The following is a 22,790-nucleotide window of genomic DNA, read 5'->3' as shown; positions in this document are numbered from 1 at the left end:
TGGCACTTCTTGCCCATTGAGTTGTTAAATTTGGGCTTCAGTGAACATAATCCACAGACACCTGGGGAAGTCAGTTTGCTTTAAGAGGACGAGGTGTGAACAGGAAAAGACAGGCCAAGATTGTTTGTTTGTTTGTTTTTTAATCAGAGAGAAAAAGAAACTAAGAGCAAGAGAGGGAGAGAGGCAGAGCACTGGATAAGAGGTTATCCTATTTCAGCCCTTTGGAGACCAGTCCTTGCATCTAAGCTATTGACTCTGAGCTGATTCAGTGTCTTCAGCTTACTTAAACCAGTAAGTCATTTTTTGGTGCTAAAGTTAGCTTGGATTTGACATCTGTTACACTTGCAAACAAACAAAAAGCCCCAACTGATATTATTATATTGTTCTCATTTCTAATAGGGGATTTGTTTAACTTGATCTGAGGAGGTGTTTATCTTCCCCTAGGATAGAATTCTAGGAGACACTGAAATACTATTCAAGAGGATCCTTATTAGGAAAAAACAAAAGTTGAAGAACACTGGATAAGTTGTCCCATTGAAGTTGCATATCTATAAAATGGTTTAAATAAAAGAACATTTGGTTAAAATATCTTTTCTATTTATTGCAAAACTACTTCTCCAGTGTTTCCTCAAAGTGTGTTTTTTTCATCAATAAGAATCATCAAAGTGAAGATGCATCAACTAAAAATAAAACTATGTTGCTCCATAAAGCAGTTCAAAACAGTAATGGATTACAGAAAATTAATAAACTTAATTTTAAATTTAAACTAAGGCATTAATAAACAAGTGAGATTTTATTCCTTTTGGGGCCCTAGGTGTGTGAGAAGCACTGCTGATTATTCTGTCATAAAGGTTTAGCAGTCATGTCTCCATCCTTTCCTTTAAGCTCCTATCCCACCTTACCATAGGATTGATTGCAAGAGATGCCTTCACATAAAACCATTTTTCTTCCTTGAAAATGATGTCTGAATCCACTCAAGCTTTTCCACAGATATTTAGTTCATGTTCTAAGGTTTTCTGATATAAACTATGAGAAATTTTTGTGCCTAAAATAACTAGTCTAATCCCCTGAGGAATGTCAGATTCTGATTAGAGCTAGACTCTGATAGACACACTAGGGAAACAGCTCAAAAATATCCTTCGAAGAATATTTAATACTTTACTCAATGCCATCATGATTTATATAAAGATCCCACAACAACCTGAAGACCCACCTCAGCTATGTTAGCAAATATTATCATTTGAATAGAGTTTAGGAAATTTCTAAACTTTTCTTGTGTGCTCAGAACATAAATTTATCTTAGGTAATTATGTTGGTTGTGTATGTGTTTTCACTACAGAATAACAAGGTCTATTTTTTAAGTATGGCGTATGGACTGAATCTTATTAATTTATAGAGATGTAATTAGTCAAGCGTATCAATGTTGACTGGTGTTTTTATGAATTCTCCCAAACATTTTAGGTTTATAAATTTAGAGTGGATTTTTTTAAGTAAATATATTATTATTGTAGGAAGTTCCAAATTATCACAAAAATCACCTTTTTATCACATGTATGCAAAAATAAATTCTAGCCTTTGCACTGTTTACTGAAACACATCTAGCATACATATTGACACTGACACATTAGTATTGAAAGTATTATACTAACTTTATTAGTAACACTTCTCCTCCCTTGGGACTGTGGACTCCTCATTGGAATGTTAAAAGAATATAAGATGTTTTTCTGGTCATTCCCTTAAATGCTTGTTTATAGGAAAAATTACAGCTTAACTACCATAAATTCTTTCTAAACAAAGACAAAATTATTTCCTGAATAAGATATGTTGATAGATTTAGTTCTTTTTTAAAAAACATAGCCCATGTCAGGGCCACTGGTCACAAGTTTTTTATTAGTTAAATTACCTTACTTTTCAAAAACAGAAAATATCATGTACTTAGACTTGTTATACATTTATGTATCCTTTCATCTCACAGGACACTGAGAAGGCTTCTTTGTGGTTTATGTTAGACCAAACAAGTAAAGTTTCTTTTTTTCATTAGTAAATAGTCATTTTACTAACATTTTCTAATTATAGACTCAAAATAAATGGACATCATGTGAACATTTAAATCATGGCATCTATTTAGACTGAGTGCATAACAAACTTCTATATCATAAGCATATTCAGCTTTTTTACAGGTAACATTGAACAATGCTATTAATATCTGTATGCTGATTTTTTCATTCAGGTAAAATATTTTAGTTATGTAAGTTTTATTTTTAATTGATGTGTATTTGATTATATGCCATTTTGTAGTTATGCTTATGTGCCTTGATATAATATTGTTCAGGTTCATTTGTCATAAAATTAATAAGAACTAGTTTTTATTTAACAAAGCTTCTATTCAAGGCACAAATGAGCTCTTAGTTTTAAGTTGCCTAATCAAAAACACAAAAGTTTTTAAAAGCCTCCTTCTAAACAATGAAATCCATGTAGTATCCCAGAAGACCTAGGGAAAATGCATTCATGAACAATTTCTTACTTCAGTGTACCATCATTATAATGTTGCACCCCATTCCTTTGGCTGATAACATTCTTCAAGATAAATTTAAAACTCAGTGAAATGTTTTTTTTACCTTGTAATCTCTGAACCATTTCTGATAAAAATTTAAGTTCTTGACTAAAATGTGGCATATACATTTTTGACCTTTCTCTGTTCTCTCTCTGTCTGTCTGTCTGTCTCTCTGTGTGTGTGTGTGTGTGTCTGTAACTCTTAATATCTGTAGATTAGCATTACAAAAAAAGAACCTAGGAGTGAGGTAAGCATAAAGTTTAGTATTAAGGAATTGAAGTAAAGGCAGGAAAACTAAGAATTTGAATAAATTACATGCAATTAGAATTTGTATAAATTACATGCAATAACATAGTAGGAATAATGGGATGTGAGTACAGAGATAAGAGAGGAAATCCATTAGACAATTCCAAAACAAGAAAATTAGGAAAGATAATAGTGTCAGCCTCTTGCAGATTAATTAAAGAATGGGAATTGAGCCAATGTTCGAAAGGAAAGAACAGTACTATAATCTTCTTTTGAAAGCAATGGCAATGAACCATTTATCCTGTTGGTTTTACCTTGGCCTGGTGCCCAGACTGGACAATTAATAAAATATTCTTGCCATGGTATGGTACTGGCAACTTTATCTTGCTGCTGTTAACAAAATGTCATTAGCAACTATATGCACAGATCCGATCTATATTCTAAGTTTAAATGAAGTGAAAACAATCAATAGAGAACAGCAATTGTAAAGAAATCACCCTAGAACAGAGACCAATCTCTGCCCTTTCTTGGGGCATACATGTTGAGGAGAAGCACAAATCAACATCATTATTTTCATTACAAGGATCATGTACACAAAGAAATATCCAGAGGATATCTGGGTATCTGAATCAGCAGGACAGATTATTTGTAGGACTGCAAACGATCGAATGTTTGGGGGTCTACATTCACCACACTGGTTGTCATGAATATACAGTCAAAATAGTCTAGATAAACATTTTTCTTTTACCAGTAACAGCAAGATATTATAGTGCATTCAGTCCTATTCCAATAAGCAATTTCTAAATTAGAACCAGAATTTAATATTCTCCCTATTTCTCTAAGTATTTTAAAGATTAAGTGACCAAAAATACATTAGATTTTTTTAAAATTACAAAGGGATTTTCCAATATACCAAGTATGGCATCTCTATGGTTTCATTATAATTTACTTTTCATCCCTAATGTTTTTTTTGCTAATAGTAACGTTATTATCTTATACATGTATTTTTAAATAAAATTCATATAATTGAATAATTCAATGTATTATTTGATGCAAGAAATTTGGGCTTCTTTGCTGTTCCTTTTTAGAAAAAAAACTATTATAGTCATTTATTTCTGAAAATTCTTATACTGTACAATGTTATTAGCTGTAACCAGGGCCATTGAATCTTTTTCAAAATCACAGTCCTATCCAAGAACAATAAAACACTCTCATTATTTCAGTCCTACTATATAAATACTAGAGAAATGTTGACAATTCAACCACTGTCTTCCATAACCCTTTGGAGTCACTACAAATAAATAAATATATTGCATGTAGTCCTAACGATATGATTGTAAATTTATGATAAGCATTCATTTTCTTTCTATCATCCTAAATTTTAAGAGTTTTTACATAACATCAACAGTTCACCAAAACTGAAGGTCTGATGAGTGTGCTGAATTTCAGTGAAAATCAAATTTCTTTTCCATATTGCTTTGTATTAGATAATAAAGACTTTAAAAGGTTGACTTGGCAAATAATATTATTTGTTACTTTTTATTCTAATTCAAAATGGAAATATACTCCCCTGTAATCTAAATGATTTTTGTAATGGTGGAAAAGATGTCTGGTTTGATTTTTAAACTAACCATTTATATGAATCACCATACCAAGCATGAAAATGAGAATACAAAATTCTGAAGATTTTAGCTTTGCTACCATAATAGATTAGACTACTCTTCTGGAGATTTGATTATGTCAGTAGGGCCAGAAACATGCACATATATGCATTTACAGAAAACAGAGGACAGAGGCTGTAATTAGCTATTGAAGTGTGACCTCATTATTTAATGCTTTAACAAAGCATGTATCCACTCAGATAGCTGGAATAATAGTGATGGTAGAGCCCTCCAAAGCAGTGCACCTCATTTATATACCCATATGGCAGTATCGTTTCAAGAAATACATTTTGAATTAACGGTTACTTAAAAATCTGTAGTTTATATCAAGGGTTGAAGATGAGCTACAACTAGCCTCTCTCCCTACGTACTGGGCCATTCTCATATTGCTAGAAATACCTGAGACTGGGTAATTTTTTTTTTTTTTTCTGAGACAGAGTTTTGCTCTGCCACCCAGGCTGGAGTGCAGTGGTACGATATCAGTGCACTGCAACCTCCACCTCCCGGGTTCAACCAATTCTCCTGCCTCAGCCTCCCGAGTAGCTGGGATTACAGGGGCCCACCACTGCACCCAGATAATGTTTGTATTTTTAGTAGAGACAGGGTTTCACCATGTTGGCCAGGCTGGTCTCGAAATGCCTGACCTCGTGATCCACCTGCCTCGGCCTCCCAAAATGCTGGGATTACAGGCGTGAGCCACTGCACCTAGCCAAGACTGTGTAATTTATAACGAAAAGAGGGTAAATTAACTCACAGTTCTGCAGACTGTTCAGGAAGCATGGAGTTGGAATCTCCTTCTGGGGAAGCCTCTGGAAATTTACTATCATGGTGGAAGGTGAGGCAGAAGCTTGCAAGTCACATAGCAAGCCACAGAGCTAAAACAAGGAGAGAGAGGGGAAGGTGTCACATACTTTTAAACAATCAGATCGCATGAGAACTCACTACTGTGAGAATAGTATCAAGAGGATGGTGCTGAACCGTTCATGAGAAATTCACCCCTGTGATCCAATCACCTCCCACCAGGCCCCACTTCCAACAATGGAGGACTGCAATTCAACATGAGATTTCAGCAGGGACATGTATCCAAAACGATATCACCCTGTTTTACTATAGTTATTGTAAAATCACTTTCATGAAGAGGCCTAATGATGCTTATCACAAAATTAATACCCTTAAAAGTACAATGATACTGAATCTTCAGAATAGTTAAGGGTTTTTTTTTTGTTGTTGTTGTTGTTGTTTTGGCTCAACTACATTTGTTTTAACTATTAATTTATGCATTGTTTATTTTAACCTGCAATTTTTATTTTTATAGTTGTTTGAAATAATGAAAACTGCTTCTGATGGTTTAAATGATAAATTCCTATATACTGTTTTACTACAAGCAGTTCTTTTAGCAATTGTATGACAAAACAAAGGACATTTCTTCTACACACAAAAGCTATCTTTAATCCACAGATTGTTGTTGGCTTCTGAGATATTAGGTACAAATATTTAGCTCATCCTCAAAAAAATCCCCACTGAAATTAGGTGGAGTTCTGATTGATTTGATGCTGAGGAATGTGGTTTATTATAGCACAGGCAACTGAAAAAGTATATGAAATAATTAAAATTGGAATCAGACACACCCATAATGCTCACTAGAAAACAATATAATTAAAATCACACTGATATATCGTATGACCTTGACCTAAATGGAGTCAGTCTTGAACAATTCAGCAAGGCCTGTTTATCTTTGCCTTTTAATATTTTTGCTCATCCTTCTTCAGTACTGAGAAGAAAAGCAAATGACTTATTTTTATTGGAAAGCACCCAAACATCTGTACGTGGGTTTCTACTCTACTAACCATCCAACTAGAGCTTGGGTCACTTCCTAAAGTATGTGCAACTCTGTATGCCTGTATGCAGACTCAACAAGGTGAGGCAAAATCTCATATAATTTAGACAGCATGGTTAAGTAACTTAATTTTAAAAACTCTCTCAAATATTACATATTCAAGTTTAAACTCTTCCATTTGCCTGTATCTAACGTTCAATGATTGTTTACTTTTAATCTAAACTATTTGTTGTGTACTTACTAATAAAAAGATAATTCAATTGCTCTTAGTATTTTCCTACCCTCTCTTTCCATCCCATTTTGTCCTCTACCACAAGAGGCACAATGCACATACACGCAGACACCACAGCCTACATGTTCAAGGTCTTTTCACACCTCTTTAAACCGTGGCCCTGTAGCCATCCCTCAGTCCTAGAGTTGCATATACTCTAGAGTGTAATCTGCCATCGGAAAATGGATCTAGGGAGGAGGATCGCAAAGACTCTGGAACTGAGCTTGGGGCACTTATGCCAGAGTTCCAGGTTCCTGAACTATGGTTTAGAAATGGCAGCAGACAGTTACAGCCCGAGTAAGTTCCCTTGATCTGTAAGATGTCTTACCCTTATAAGAAGGGGAAGACCAGAAGAGGATAAGAACAGACTCCTTTAAAGTATGGAGGCCAAAGGCAGGGCGACTATTACCTGGGAATATAGAAATCCAGGAGATGAGAGTCACAGTCAAAAGAGACAGTGAGCTGCGTCACCCCTTTGGGGAGCTCTAGTGGAGGCAGCTCCGAGTGAGAGGTAGGCTGAGCCAGACATTTTGCACTCAAGCAGGGAACTAGAGAGAGCAGGATTAAGCTCCTATATCACAAATCGAACTTTTTGCATTTCTTATATTCTTTGTATTTATGCCCTTAGGTATTGGTTTTTCTTAGTGTTATGCAATCTATTTTGTATTGTTCAGCCTATCTTAGATGTGCTGTAGAGTGCTATCAATAACTTGAATCAGAACATTTAAAGGGGTCAGCATCTCCAGGTGCAAGTGAGATGTGACAGAAATAATCAAAGGGAGAGGATATTAGGGGGAAAGTGAAATTGATGAGAGCAAGGTCCAGATCATTCAAACTTTGTACAAAGATAACCCTGAAAGTCCTGAGTTTAATTAAGAGATAATTTCACTTGTCTCACTTAACTTGTAATTTAATTTTTATATCACTAAATTAATCTGCATATTTATGATACAGACTATAACTTCCTAGCTCAAAAGGTATATATGTCTCCCTATTGCCCACTATAGCCTGTCTAATGCTTCTTTCACTCATTTAATATTTATTCATCATCTACTATATATCAAGGACTGTGCTAGGCAATGGGAACACAAAAACAAACAGAATAAACTTGGTCCTGAACTCACACAGGATGCAGTAGAGATGCTAATAGGTAACGAAGATAAGTACTGTGTAATCATAAAGAAAAAGAATAGAGTGTTAGGGAGAAAGTAGGAGACAGAGAAAGTAGAAAAGGGGAGAAAGTAGGAGAAATGAGTATTGGGGAGAAAGCAGGGGAAGGAGGAAGGTATTTGCCTACTTCAAATAAGGGAGACTACATTTAAGCAAATACATAAGAAAGAGAAGGAATCAGTCATTCACAAAGGAGGAAGAAGAATGTTCTAGGAAAAAGAACAGCATATGCAAAGCCCTTGAGGTGGGATTATTTGCCTTTTGCAGAAGTGAAAAAAGGACAGTGAGCGTAGAGTGTAATAAAGAAGAGGGAGAATGATGTTGGTATTGGCCAAGGACCAAATTAGGCAGGACCTTTTGGCAATATTCATGAGTTTGATTTTCTTTCTCACAACAAAGGATTGTCATTGAAGAATTTTCCACAAAACACTGGCATAAGCTAGTTTATATTTTATGACACTCTCATTTGCTGTGTTGTTAAGAGTGAATTAGAATGGGGCATGAGTTGATCCTAAAGTACTATGAAAGGCTGGAATAAGCCAGTGAGAAACCACATGGTTTGGTTTTATTTCACAATAGAAATTAGGGGAATTAGGCAAGTTTGAGATATAGTCTGGTGGCAGAATCTGACCAGTTATGTGAAATTTCTCCACTAAGCTGCAGTTTCATAGAGTCAAATTTGGAAGAAAATAAATCATTGGGATTTTTCTGGAGAGATCACAAAAGCAATAAAACTATTTACTGTCAATGATTAGAATATGAACTACAGAATTCAAACTGGAAAACAACAGATGGAAATAGAGGAGAGGATTAATGGATGAAAGGAAAATTATTGAGCCAATACGGTTGAAATTTGAAATTTGTGGAAAAAGAGCTACAGTGTTGATATGAATCTGTTAATTTTTTGCTTGTTTGTCTGTTGCATGCCAAGAAGCCAACTGCATATCCCTTAAATGTTAAAGGGAAAATTATAACCAAATCCTCGATAATACATAGCAGAACCTCATGGAAATTCTAGAAGAGGCTCATGAGATGACTTAGTGAAACCACCACTCTTTCTGTTTATCTTTGCTCATTTATTTTTCATCAATGTCGAAGAGATAGGCTTTTTTCCCGACTTTAAAGTGTATTAATATATCTCTAGGCCGGGCGCGGTGGCTCAAGCCTGTAATCCCAGCACTTCGGGAGGCCGAGACGGGCGGATCACGAGGTCAGGAGATCGAGACCATCCTGGCTAACACGGTGAAACCCTGTCTCTACTAAAAAAAAAAAAAAAAAAAACTAGCCGGGCGAGGTGGCGGGCGCCTGTAGTCCCAGCTACTCGGGAGGCTGAGGCAGGAGAATGGCGTAAACCCGGGAGGCGGAGCTTGCAGTGAGCTGAGATCTGGCCACTGCACTCCAGCCTGGGGGAAGAGCGAGACTCCGCCTCAACAACAACAACAAAAATATATATATATATATATTTATATATATATATATATATATATCTAATTATTTATCATTCACCTACATTCAGAGGACAGGGTGGATGAAACATATTGGAAAACTAGAGAAGTAACCATGTAGTCGATAAACCATACAGCTTGCGTAAGAGAGCTAGAGACACAAGAGGTTGTAGTTGGAGAGTGGAATGTTAGAAAACTGTGAATTCAGAAACAGTGCAATTTCAGATGACAAGAAGGTGTGATATGGGGTGGGAACGGAGTACTGAAAGAGAAGTTCTTGTCAGGGAACCAAAGCTATTCATTATATATTGAGCAAAGAAAGAAACAAAGGATGTTTCATGCCTGGGGTGTACGAAGAGCTGAAGAACCAGAATCAAAATGAAGATTGCCAATCAGAAGACCAAACTGGAGGGCATGGAAAAAAACAGGGAATTTTGTGGGTTAAAGATGGTAAATTTTTAATCTTAAAGGAGCACTGTATTTTATGGAGCAATGAAGACAAATAAGGAGCAATGGGGACACACAGCACAGGTCTCAGCCCCACACTGGCCCCAGTGGCCTATTGTTCCCTTTATCCCCCCAGGTTTCTGCATTATCCCTTGCAGGTCTCCTATACCTTCTGATACCTTTGTATTTAATCCTTTGGCAAATGAACTCTTGTTGGATTATTCTAATTTGGGTGTACCATTAATATCCTTTTAGGACCTTAAATGATTCATCAGTTAATCTAAAATGTCTTGTTCCCATTTTTCACTTTCACATATATTGGTAAATAATAATTGTATTAGTCCGTTTTCACACTGCTAATAAAGACATACCCAAAACTGAGCAATTTACAAAAGAAAGAGGCTTAATGGACTTACAGGTCTACATGGCTGGGGAGGCCTCATGATCATGGTGGAAGGTGAAAGGCACATCTCACATGGCAGCAGACAAGAGAGCTTGTGCAGGAAAACTCCTCTTTTTAAAACCATCAGATCTCATGAGACTTATTCACTATCACGAGAACAGCACAGGAAAGACCTGCCCCATGATTCAATTATCTCCCACGAGGTCTGTCCCACAACACATGGGAATTCAAGACGAGATTTGGGTGGGGACACAGCAAAACCATATCAATAATGATTAAATGTTGGGTAATTACAAATAACCCAAAACTACGCATATATTATCTAATACTAGATATGCAGTAGATTGTGCTTCCTCCATATTAAGGGCAAGGAAACTAAGGCTCAGGAATGTTATGTAGTTAGTAAGTTGCAGAACCGGCCTAAGTCCAATACCTGTACTCTTAAATAAAATTGCTGTACTGATTCTGACAAGGGGAACACCAAGATGGCAGGGCCTCATCTCTGCACATAAGGAGAGAAGCATAATTTTAGTTAAAAAATTAATTAATGTATGTGTATATGCAGGGATGTATGAATGTATGAATATGTATATAGACACATACATCATACACATATAAAACTTACAATTAATAAGTGATGATTTTCTTGGGTATATGTAAATGGCACAAGTGTTTAAAAAAAGTATATATATTCATTATAGACCAAGGAAAACAAAAGAAGAAAATGGTATACATTCCAAACAGCGAATGTCATTTATCTATATACAATGTGCCTTGTATTCTTTGGAAGTGAAAACTACTAGAATTTTTGAAACTTTTAGTTATAAAGGATGTGCGTGTGTGTGTGTGTCCGTGTGTGTGAGTCTCTGTGGTATGTGTATGAGTTTATGTGCGTGTATTCTTCAAACAACAAACTGGTTGGTTGGTATAGAAAAAAATCCACTTAAAAACTTGCCTGAATTTTATCAAAATAGGTCATGGCTTTGTCAAGTTTGCTTGATGCAAGCAGCATTTATTTTAGAAGTAGGAAGTTTAAGCCATTCGTTGCATACAGATAGTCACACAGGAAAACAGCTCCGTAAATTCAAAGCATGAAGAGCAAAGTTGTTATGATTACATTCTATTTCCATTTCATCTGACCTTACGGTGTGTGCTCATTATTTTCTGCTGCTTATCCAACCCATTCCCTAGTCCCCCTGAGTCTGAGGTCAATGCAATGGCATTTCCCCTTGAGAACATTATTACCTCACGCCCTATAATTGGCTAGTGGAATTAGAGAGGTTGTGGTTATGGGAACAGAAAATTCCCCCTTTGACAAAAATGCAGAATTGTCATCGTTTGATTTACTTTCAGCCATTCAAACATTATTCAGTATTACAAGTTAAAAGACATCATTTTATTTTATTTTTTCTAAACAAAATTTGAGATGTTTGCTATAAAAGTGGACTAGTTAAAACGATTAGAAAAGACATTTACAACTTGAAGAAATTCCAGATACTATCAATCCAGACACTTTTGTTGTAGAACAATCCTTCGACATCATTTACAATTCATGCGAGAGTTGTTTCCACATAAGGGAAGTTGTTACCTTCCAAGGTCATACAGAAGAGAGTATACGATATCTGACACAACAGAAACTGACAGAGGAATGTTCCTGAGGTTTTAAATTTGTCATTTTATCTGTAAACACACAAATTTTTTTTTATAAAATAGCCCATTTATGATTTGGCATTTCTGTTGTCAATACCTTACAGAAGGTGAGAACAGTAGTTGGTGTATTTCAGGGAAATTTTTGGATCTTTTCTGAAGATATCAGAATTATAAAACTAAGTTGAAAATCCTACCATTCCCAAAGTGCATCTCTTAGGAGCAGAAGCTGAGGTGCGTAAGTTTTTCCTTGGTAATCTTGTAAACAATAACTCTTAACCACTGGTGGCAAGGGGATGTGTCCATTCAGTACCATCAAAGACAGTTGAAATCAAAGAAACTGAAAATGGAGGTCAGTTGGGTAGAGGCTACCCACTAATGAAATCTAATAGAGACATTGATAAAAACAGCTTTCATATTCATTGAAATTGGATAGTTCATATAGGCTTTTTTCTATTATATTTTAGATTGTTAAATAGTTAGGTACTGTTACTTCTGATTACTTGGCAGAATGCAAATAGAAATCTTACATGCATGCCATACCCTAGAGAGAAAGAGCAGGTAGAAGGGAGAGGGAGATGCAGAGGGACAGGAAGAGGGAGTGGGGGCTCAGGGAGAGACAGAGAGAGAGAGAGAGAGAGATATTTGGAGATGGCAATGTGCAGTGCAGCTAACATTCTTCTAGAATATTGAATACGTAGCATCCTTCACACTTCCTGAACACCAAACAAGATTTTTGGGATCAAGATTATTCTAAGTACAGCATTCCCTTTGTTTCATTCTAAGGCTTAAAAAAATGGCCTTTTTTTTTTTTTTTTTTTTTCCTTAGGACAGTAGCATTCCTGAAGGCTACAAACACAAGAGAAGGGAAAATGTTCATGAATCAAATCAACCAAGTTGTGTCTGTGTGTATTCTATCCACTGTAGACAATGTGGAAGAAACAAGAGAGTGTATGAGGGACTATTTTGAAAACCAAAAGAACTGAGCTTTCAGATTCCAAGAACACCAAAACATACAAGGCAACTAGGGATCAGCTGGAGCACAAAGCCTGGTGAAATCTAAAACCTCACTCTTAGGGGAGGCTGAAGACTTGATTGAAATTGTACCTCATTTTTCACTATCATGCTGGGTTCCTCTACCTTGAGTAACTTTAAACCATATGGACCTCAGCTGATTAATCTATTAATGAGGAATATGTTCTAGATTAGGGATTAGCATGCATGCTGGAGTCTTCCCTGTTCCTCAACCCACACCACCAATAGGCTTGGATGGTCACACCTTTCCTTGTTGAATCTAAAAATGCTGTATGTACTCTATGTCATGTATATGACAGAATATAAACAGGAAGATGTGAAAAGGAGGTCTTAAATTATAACCTTTTATGGGAAACAAACTGCTTTGGATTAATCTTATCCTAAATCAACTGGTTTCTTGATTTCTACTATGCATGAAAATAACCCTGGAAGATTTTTTTTTTTAATAGCAGTGTTCAATTCAAGCCTTATCTTCAAAACTTCAAATTCAGTTGTTTTGGGGACAGAACCTGAGTATCCTCTTTGAAAAGCACCTTTCATGAATCTTATGTGCTGCAAGAGTTAATAGCCATTAATTTGAAGGGGTGTGGATCTAAAGGGATCAAAACAGTCACACTAGACAATACTTCCCAGGTAAGAATAACAAATACTTCCCAGGTAAGCATAACAAACAGAGGAGAGAGAGGGAAATACCAGGAGAGCTTGCCGCAGTATGTCTCTGTGTAGGAGGAAGGGATTTTGTTGAACTTTAAAGGTTTAAGCAGGATCTAAATAAATATGGAAAAGAGGGGAGAGAAAATTTCAGATTGAGGAAGCAGAATAGATAAAAAGCACAAAAATGAAAAGCAACGTCATGAGGAGAAAGATGTTAAGGCTGCTCACTTGTGAGCTATGAGAAATTAGACCTGCTAAATGTAGGGAAGATATTGAAACTGACCAGTTTTTATCCTTTAAAGGTTCTTTGAATTGTTCCTATGCAACTGATGTAGGAGTGTTACAAAAGCATTCAACCTAAATTTTAAGTGACTGAATAAATAAGTTTTAAATACTTATAGAAAAAAAATTCAGTCTTTTGATCTGACCAACAGAGAAGCCCTTACTCTAGTAGGAAATGCTGGTAACTAGAAATTCTGCTCTTCTTGTTTAGATCCTAGAAAGAAATGTAAATTGCTTCTGAAAATGTTTTCCTATGAAACCAGCGTAAGAATTCCACAACCAGTGGAACATAATTTAACTTGGTGTTAATGTTAGAGAAAACCCATACCATAAGAGTTCTTTCTCTTTTTAGAACAATGTTGAAATCACTGGGGCAGAAAATGAAATTATTTTCTACATCATTATGTCAGCATAAAGGCTAACAGAGAGCTTTATAGAATGTGAGTATTCAGCACGTGTATGAAATTAACAAAACATAATCAGTTCAGGGTCCTTCTGTTTTCTTTTCCAATTACTGCTTTTTTGTTTTCTAGCATTTGAGTTCTTGTAGCTGCATCTTTTTCCTAATTAAAGCCTTTTTGTTTGCTGTTTTCTCAGCCAACATAAATCATCCATCCAGCAAGCTTCTCAGTTGAGGATACATTTCTCATTTAGGATACATACAGTTTAGGATATATTTCTGAAGTTATCTGTAAGATAATGTGAGCTCTTAAGTAACTTGAGAGAAAACTCATTTAACATGATGTAAAGCATGATAGATATACCTAGACCATGAAAAAAGAGCTTTACACATGATTTCTTTGCTATTTAACATTGGGTTTTGTAAGCTGCTAAAAATAACCCAGGCACACCTATGTTATTAAACGATACTTTATACTGTAGAGTTTGGGTTATACTGTGTTTCCACTTAAGTGTTGATGGCTAGGCAGCTGCTTAAATTTATCTGGTACATTTGAATGATTTCAAGTTAGTAGCATTTTCCATGATTAGCACAGTAATAATAAGAGTAACTCATGAAATGTAAAGCTCTTCATTTAGCTCTGTCAATGATAGGTCATTATTGTTAATCTTGGCCTTTCTGCTTCCAGTAACTGCCACACAAATAAGAGATTGCATTAGGTAGTAATAATAATAATAATTCAACACAGAATCAATGCTATACATAAGCATAGACAAGTTATTTCTCAAACATATGCTACTCTCCCTTTTATAGGCAAGCTGGAAATCATTTTTTTTTCTACAGGCTGTAAACATTCATGAAATGTCTCAATGTCAGTGAGTATCCTCCAATTTATATTTTTTAAGAAACATATGTTTATGAACCCAAAACAGAGAGGAAATTCAAAAGTTTGGGGTTTGGATCAGAACAGGCCCAGACAGCTGGTGTCAGCTTGGAAGGTCTCCTAAAGAAGGCATATTCAAAGGGAAGATGTTTGGTTGTTTTCATTGTGAATGGATTCCACTCAGATCAATAATTTCTCAGTATTAAACTAAGCCAAAATTTTCCACTTCTCATCCAAATTGCTGTTGGATTTTTTTTTTAACTCATCCATCATCTTCCTATCTCATATAATACATTTCCTCATTTTATTATGTATTCCCTTCTAGTCTTTTAAACAGTAAGTTCTTTTTTAGTCATATGGTATGTATACATGAGTATTCTATAAACACAAATATATTTCCTTGTATATTTAGGAAATAATATCACCATTATTTCAATATGGCAAAGAAAGAATGTCCAGTCCAACTAGCCATCTGTTAGACTAGATGTTTTTATACTACCTTCCTGTAGGGATTGTCTCAGTCAGGCATGAATACTCACAGTGATGAAAAATTCACTACCGCTGGAAATCTTTGGATAACTCTCTGTGTATTTGAACATTCTCTCTACAATGTAGTAGGATACTTTCTGCATATGGTTCTCTCTCTAGTCTTTAACAACATAAAGATAGAGCCTAATGTGTCTTCCACATGCTAGTGTACATGCTAGTCAGGTTTCTTGCAGTAATTCCTCATATGACATAGTTTCCAAATCTATCCCTTATCAAAAAAAAATTCTTCAAGACATTATCTAATTATAGAAAGATGCATCTATTAGGAGATGCAAGTATTAGAGTATGTAAGCAAAATACGTAAGTAAAGCAAAGTGTTACCTTGCATTTTTGTTTGGTTCTGTTTGCTTGTTTTTGGTCTTATGTCCTTCTTGTTGACTGTATCAAAGTGTATCATTGAATAAAATGACAAGTTTTGTATAGTTTGGATGTTTATCCCAGCCCAAATTTCATATTGAAATGCAATCCTCAATGTTGGAGGTGGGGCCTGCTGGGAGATGTTTGGATCATGGGGGCAAATCTTTCATGAATGGCTTGGGCCATCCCCTTAGTGATAAGTGAGCTCTCACTCTCAGTTGACTGGTATCTGGTCCTTGAAAAGTGTGTGGCACCTTCCGTCCCACCCCCACTCTCTCTCTCTCTGTTTTGCACATGCTTTTGCCATGTAACATGCCTGCTCCCCCTTTGCCTTCTGGCATGGTTGTAAACTTCTCGAGGCCTCCCACAAGCCAAGTAGATGTTGGCACCATGCTTCCTATAAAGCCTGCAGAACCATGAGCCAAGTAAACCTCTTTTCTTTATAAATTACTCAGTCTCAGTTATTTCTTTATGGCATTGCAAGAATGGCCTAATACAACAAGTCTGCTAGCCAGTTGAACAGATACTGTTAATTGTTCACCACAACTAGTTGTGTTCACTACAACCATGGTTTATTCTTACCAGTTGAATTTCTAATGTATTCAAGTATCTAGCATGAGAGAAGATATCTCTATCCTGAGCTAAAGGTTAAATCAGAGTCCCTGTTAATTATGATGATTTGTTTTCCTTGTCAGAATTGATTAAGGAGTAGTCATGTGACCCAGGTCTAGTCCATGAGATGTATGAGAAGCCTGTTGTGAAGGAGTAGGGAGAGAGCCTTCTGAAAAGTTTTTCTTACAAGTGAAAAGAGAACACATAAAGGAACAGCTTCTGTGGGACACTATCTTATCTCCCTGTGATGGCTGGAAATGTAGCAGCCTTCTTGAAAGCATGAGGTGGATTGACTAGATGACAGGCAGACACACATATGATGACAAATCAGTTCTTTTTCATTTGTTTTTAAGGTTATTGAGATACAATTTAAATAGAGTAAAATTACAGATACATAAATCTATGAGTTTTGACAAATGTGTATATTCATATAGCAATACACAATCAAGATATAGAATTGTTTTATCACCCCCAAAATTTCCCCGTGCCTCTTTGTAGTCAATCATCTCTCCTCAACCCTGACCATTGGTAACCACTGATTTATTTTGTCATAGTTTTGACTTTTTCAGATGCCATATAAATAGAGTTATACAGTGTACAGCCTCTGAGTTGGGATTTTAAAATTTAGTATAATAAGTTTGAGGTTTACTCATGTTATTACATAAAACAGTAGGATATTCCTTTTAATTGCTGAGTAGTATTCCATTTTATGGATGTGTAATGTGAACACTGGTTCTTAATGGTAATCAGCCACAGAATTAACCAGATTCAAAGCCATCCTACTCTGGGACACATTGATAGGTGAGATTTTTTTTTTCTTTTAAACTATTTTGGTATTTTTTTTGTCCAATTCATTCTAACTGATATATCAGATTGATCCATCCTACCACAAATAATGTTAAGGATTGAGTTCAAATGAAAGATAGTATGTTGATTCCTGCTGAGCATTTCACCTAAATGCCGACTGATTCCACATAAGTTTGTCTAAAATTACTATCTATGGCCTGTTCAGTTAAATTCTATTTTAATAGATTGGGCACACGGTGGCTGTCAAAATATGTTTTGGCCCTGATTTTGTCATTTAATATGTGTGCTATTATATTGAGTTTATCCTGCTACAATTTGGGTGAGCCTACCGTCTTTTATTAATGTATTTATTTATTTATGAGAGGGAGTCTCGCTCTGTCACCCAGGCTGGAGTACATTGCATGATCTTGGCTCACTGAACCTCCCAGGTTCAAGCGATTCTCCTGCCTCAGCCTCCCGAGTAGCTGGAATTACAGTCACTGGCCACCACACCCGGCTAATTTTTGTATTTTAGTAGAGACGAGGTTTCACCATGTTGGCCAGTCTGGTCTTGAACTCCTGACCTCAAGTGAGCCATCTGCCTCAGCCTCCCAGAGTGCTGGGATCATAGACGTGAGTCACCGTACCCAGTCGATCATCTATCAGCTAATATAACATATCTCTATAACAAAAGCTACTTACATTGAAATCCAAGCATATTGTCTTTCATTATATTTTTTTCTTTCTTTTTAGACAATGCATCTACCCTTCTCAATAGAGATGAGGATATTATTCCAATTGTTTTTAGATTTTCCCCAAACCTATTTTTCTATTTGGAATGTTTGTTCTTTTTTTTTTTTTTTTTTTTTTTTTTGAGACAGAGTCTGCCTCTGTCACCCAGGCTGGAGTGCAGTGGCAGATCTCAGCTCACTGCAAGCTCTGCCTCCCGGGTTTACGTCATTCTCCTGCCTCAGCCTCCTGAGTAGCTGGAACTACAAGCACCCGCCACCTCGCCCGGCTAGTTTTTTTTTTTTTTTTTTTTTTTTAGTAGAGACGGGTTTCACCATGTTAGCCAGGATGGTCTCGATCTCCTGACCTCGTGATCTACCTGCCTCGGCCTCCCAAAGTGCTGGGATTACAGGCTTGAGCCACCACGCCCGGCCGGAATGCTTGTTCTTAATAATGTATAGAGTTAATCTAAATTAATTCTTCTCCATCTTAATGTTCAATTATTTGGGCAAAATTTCAGATATTTACACTCTGCTAAAGATTTTACTTATATTCTCTCGATTAGTCTTCACAATTATTATCTCAACTGTATAGATGGGGAAACTAAGGCTTAAATCTCACATCAACCCCCAGGTAACATGTCCTAAAGAAAACTATCTATACCCAAATTTATAAAATGTCAAACAAATAAATTATTTATAACAATGTGTTTTCCTTTTGAAATATGCCTCGTGTAGCTATTCGGGGAAGGTTTCAGTTTATTTCATTCATTTCTCAATATTTTAAAAAATAAATATTCCAGTCTTCTACACTAAAGCCCAATGGCTGCATTCAGTATAAATGTATTCACATGATTTTGTATCTATTTCATATTTTGCAAATTGTTCTAGCTAAAAGCAGAGTAGTATCAATATATATAATCATCTATACATATGGTGGCCCCCTAGCATCTAACTACATTCTTCAATAAGCCTCTATATCTTGTCATTCATGTCCTGAAAATACAAGTCTATATCTCAATAGATATAATAGTTGTATGCAGCTGCTCTGCCATTTGTTTTTCCTCATAGATGGAATATTGAAGTACCAAATCATGTACTAAAAGGACACTGACAAAAGAGAGAACCTTCTGCAGGCACTTTACAAAATTTCATTTACGACATGGTAAAACACCATGAGGTTATTTTCTAAATCATCTGTTTAAGCAAAGGCATCAGTGCCCTTTCATAGCATGACATAAAGCAGGTTGCCCTGGAGAGTTCACTGGTATCCCTGACCAATGGTCATTTTCTCACTAATTTGCTTTTACAGTCAGTCAGGGTATTCAGCCCTGTCTCCATTAATCATCTCCAGGGGAATGAGCCAACAAAGGTTATGATGCTCCATTTTAGGATGTCAGTCTTATTTTTCTTGAATACAAAAATCTCCTAGACTATCAGCCATGGCAATTCCAAAGCTGATAATTGGAGGCCTTTCTTCAATTTAGGAAAGAACCCTGGGAAGTGACAAGAAAGACCACAAAGTAAGGGAATATCCCTGTCCCAGATATGCTGAGACTAATGTGAAAATGTGTACAGGAATATCTCATAGATATTGTGGGTTCAGTTCCAGACAACCACAATGAATGAACAAAATATTGCAATAAAAACAGTTACATGAATTTTTTGGTTTCTAGTGCATATAAAAGTTACACTATAGAGGCCGGGCGCAGTGGCTCACGCCTGTAATCCCAGCACTTTAAGAGGCTGAGGCAGGCAGATCACGAGGTCAGGAGATTCAGACCATCCTGGTTAACACGATGAAACCCCGTCTCTACTAAAAATACAAAAAAAATTAGCTGGGCGTGGTGGCGGGCACCTGTAGTCCCAGCGACTTGGGAGGCTGAGTCAGGAGAATGGTGTGAATCCGGGAGGCAGAGCTTGAAGTGAGTGGAGATCGTGCCACTGCACTCCAGCCTGGGTGAGAGAGCAAGACTCTGTCTCAAAAAAAAGTTACACCATAGTGTAGTGTGCAATAACATTATAGCCAAAAAATGTACATACTCGAATTAAAAATACTTTATTAAAAACTGCTAATGATCAGCTGAGCCTTCAACGAGTCCTTATTTTTTGGTTTCTTTTTTGGCTGGTGGAGGGTTTTACCTCAACATTGATTGTTGCTGACTGATCAGGGCAGTGACTGCTGAAGGTTGAGGTTGCTGTGGCACTTTCTTAGGATAACAATGAAGTTTACTGGATGCAATAGCATGCAATGCATTTTGATAACATTTGACCCACGGTAGAAATTTTTTTCAAAACTAGAGTCAATCCTCTCAAACCCTGCCACTGCATTATCAGCCAAGCTCATGTAAAATTCTAAGCCATTTGTTGTCATTTCAACAGCGTTCACACCATCTTCATCAGGAGTAGATTTCATCTCAAGAAACCACTTTGTTTCCTTATTTGTAAAAAATACCTCTTCATCTGTTTGAGTTTGATCATGACATTGCAGCAATTCAGTCACATCTTTGGGCTCCACATCTACTTCCAGTTCTCTTGCTATTTTTACCACATCCACATTTACTTCCTCCACTAAAGTCTTCAACCTTTCAACACCATTATGAAGGCTAGAATCAACTTGTTTCAAACTCCTGTTAATATTGATATTGTGACCTCCTCCCATGAATCACAAATGTTTTTAATGGTATCTTTCCAGAAGTTTTCAAGTTCAATTTACTTTGACCAGATCCATTAGAGGAATTAATATCTATGGCAGCTACAGCCTTATAAAATTACTTCTTAATCCATGGGCTGCAGAATGGAGGTGTTATTAGGCACAAAAACAACATTAATCTTCTCATCCATCTTCATCAGAGCTCTTGGGGCACCAGGTGTCTTGGCAGTGAGCAGCAATATTTTGAAAGGAATCTTTTTTTTTTTTCCTGAAAAGTAGGTCTCAACAGTGGGCTTAAAATATTAAGTAAAACATGCTGTAAGCAGATGTACTGTCATCCCAACATCATTGTTCCATTTATAGCACACAGGCAGAGTACACTTAGCATAAATCTTTAGGGTCTTAGGATTTTCAGAACGGTAAATGAGCATTGGCTTCATGGGCTGCCTTAGCACCTCATAAAAGAATAAGCCTGTCCTTTGAAGCTTTGAAGCCAGGCAGTGACTTCTCCTTTGTAGCTCTGGAAGTTCCAGATGGCATCTTCTTCCAATAGAAAGTTTTTTCATCTACATTGAAAATCTGTTATGTATTGTAGCCACCTTCATCAATCATCTTAGCTAGGTCTTTCTGGATAATTTGCTGCAGTGTCTACATCAGCACTTGCTGCTTCACCTTACACGTTGATGTTATGCAGACAGTTTTATTCCTTAAATGTTAGGACTTACGGAGCAACCTCTGTTAGCTTCCAACTTTTCTTCTGCAGCTTCCTCACCTTTATCAGCTTTCATAGAATTGAAGACATTTAGATTCTTGCTCTGGACTAGGCTTTAGTTTAAGGGAATGTTGTAGCTGGTTTCATCTTCTATCCCAACCATTAAAATTTCCTCCATATCAGCAATAATGCTGTTTTGGTTACTTATTCATGTGTTCACAGGAGTAGCACTTTAATTTCTCTTAAAAACTCTTCCTTTACATTCACAGCTTAGCTAACTGGTGGGGGCAAGAGGTCTCGATTTCAGCCTATCTTTGCTTTCAACATGCCTTTCACAGTAAGCTTAATTATTTCTAGCTTTTGATTTAAAGTGAGAGATGTGTGATTCTTCCTCTCGCTTGAACACTTAGAGGCCACTGTAGGGATTTTAATTGGTCTAATTTTTGTTGTTGTTTGTTTTTGAGACGTAGTCTCACTCTGTTGCCAGGCTGCAGTGAAGTAGCACAATCTCCGCTCACTGCAACCTCCGCCTCCCGGGTTCAAACTATTCTCCTGCTTCAGCCTCCTGAGTAGCTCACACTACGGGTGCATGCCACCAAGCCCAACTAATTTTTTTGTATTTTTAGTAGAGACAGTGTTTCACCATGTTGGCCAGGGTGGTCTCAATCTCCTGACCTCGTGATCCACATGCCATGGCCTCCCAAAGTGCTGGGATTATAGGTGTGTGCTACTGCACCCGGCCTCCTTAAGTGGTCTAATTTTAATATTGTTAAAATTAGAGAATAGGGAGGCCCAAGAAGAGGGAGAGAGACAGGGAAGCAGCCTGTCAGTGAAGACAGAACACAAACAACATTTATTGATTAAATCTGCTGTCTTATATGGGCATAGTTCATGGCACCCTGAAACAATTACAATAGCATCATCAAAGGTCATTGATCACTGATCACCATAACAGATATAATAATAATAATAAATTGAAAATCTTATAAATTATCAAAGTGTGACACAAAGACAGGAAGTAAACACATGCTGTTGTAAAAATAGTGTCAACAGACTTGCTCAGTCATGGTTACCATAAAAGTTGTATCTGCAAAAATGCAGTATCTGCTAAGTGCAATAAAACAAGTTGCCCATAATCAAATATGTAAAGAGGATTCTTATTTCATGAAACAATTTCTTCACCTCCAAGCATGAATGTCTTCACTATAATGACACATGCCTCTGCTGTAGCTTTCTGAAGCAGATCTATTATAAACAAAGTGATTTGAACCCATGAGCAGTAAAGATGATCAGCCTGTTTTTTTAATAGTAGATAGTTTGATTTTCCTCAATTAACTTAAAGAGATATGGCACTAAGTATAAAATGTATGCATAGTGCATAGAAAACTATTTTGGGAGAACTGGGAAATGCATTCCTTGGAGAATGCACTCTGTTTCAAACCCAGTCTCTTGACACTT

At 36.5% G+C, this 22,790-nt stretch overlaps 1 long non-coding RNA gene across 1 annotated transcript in view; it reads right to left on the bottom strand.

Annotated features, from left to right (window-relative positions):
- LOC117096951 overlaps positions 1–5,556 on the bottom strand; it is a 214,136-nt gene extending 208,580 nt beyond the window's left edge. The window contains exon 1 of the long non-coding RNA XR_004442736.1: positions 5,216–5,556. This is a non-coding gene — a long non-coding RNA (uncharacterized LOC117096951). The remainder of the gene's footprint in view (positions 1–5,215) is intronic.
- Positions 5,557–22,790: the final 17,234 nt, after the last annotated feature.

Source organism: Trachypithecus francoisi, unplaced genomic scaffold (genome assembly GCF_009764315.1).
Source record: "Trachypithecus francoisi isolate TF-2019V2 unplaced genomic scaffold, Tfra_2.0 Lachesis_group15, whole genome shotgun sequence".
In the NCBI taxonomy this organism is placed as follows: Eukaryota; Metazoa; Chordata; class Mammalia; order Primates; family Cercopithecidae; genus Trachypithecus; species Trachypithecus francoisi.
Note: the sequence above shows the minus strand (reverse complement) of the source record. Positions and strands in the feature narration are given on the sequence as shown.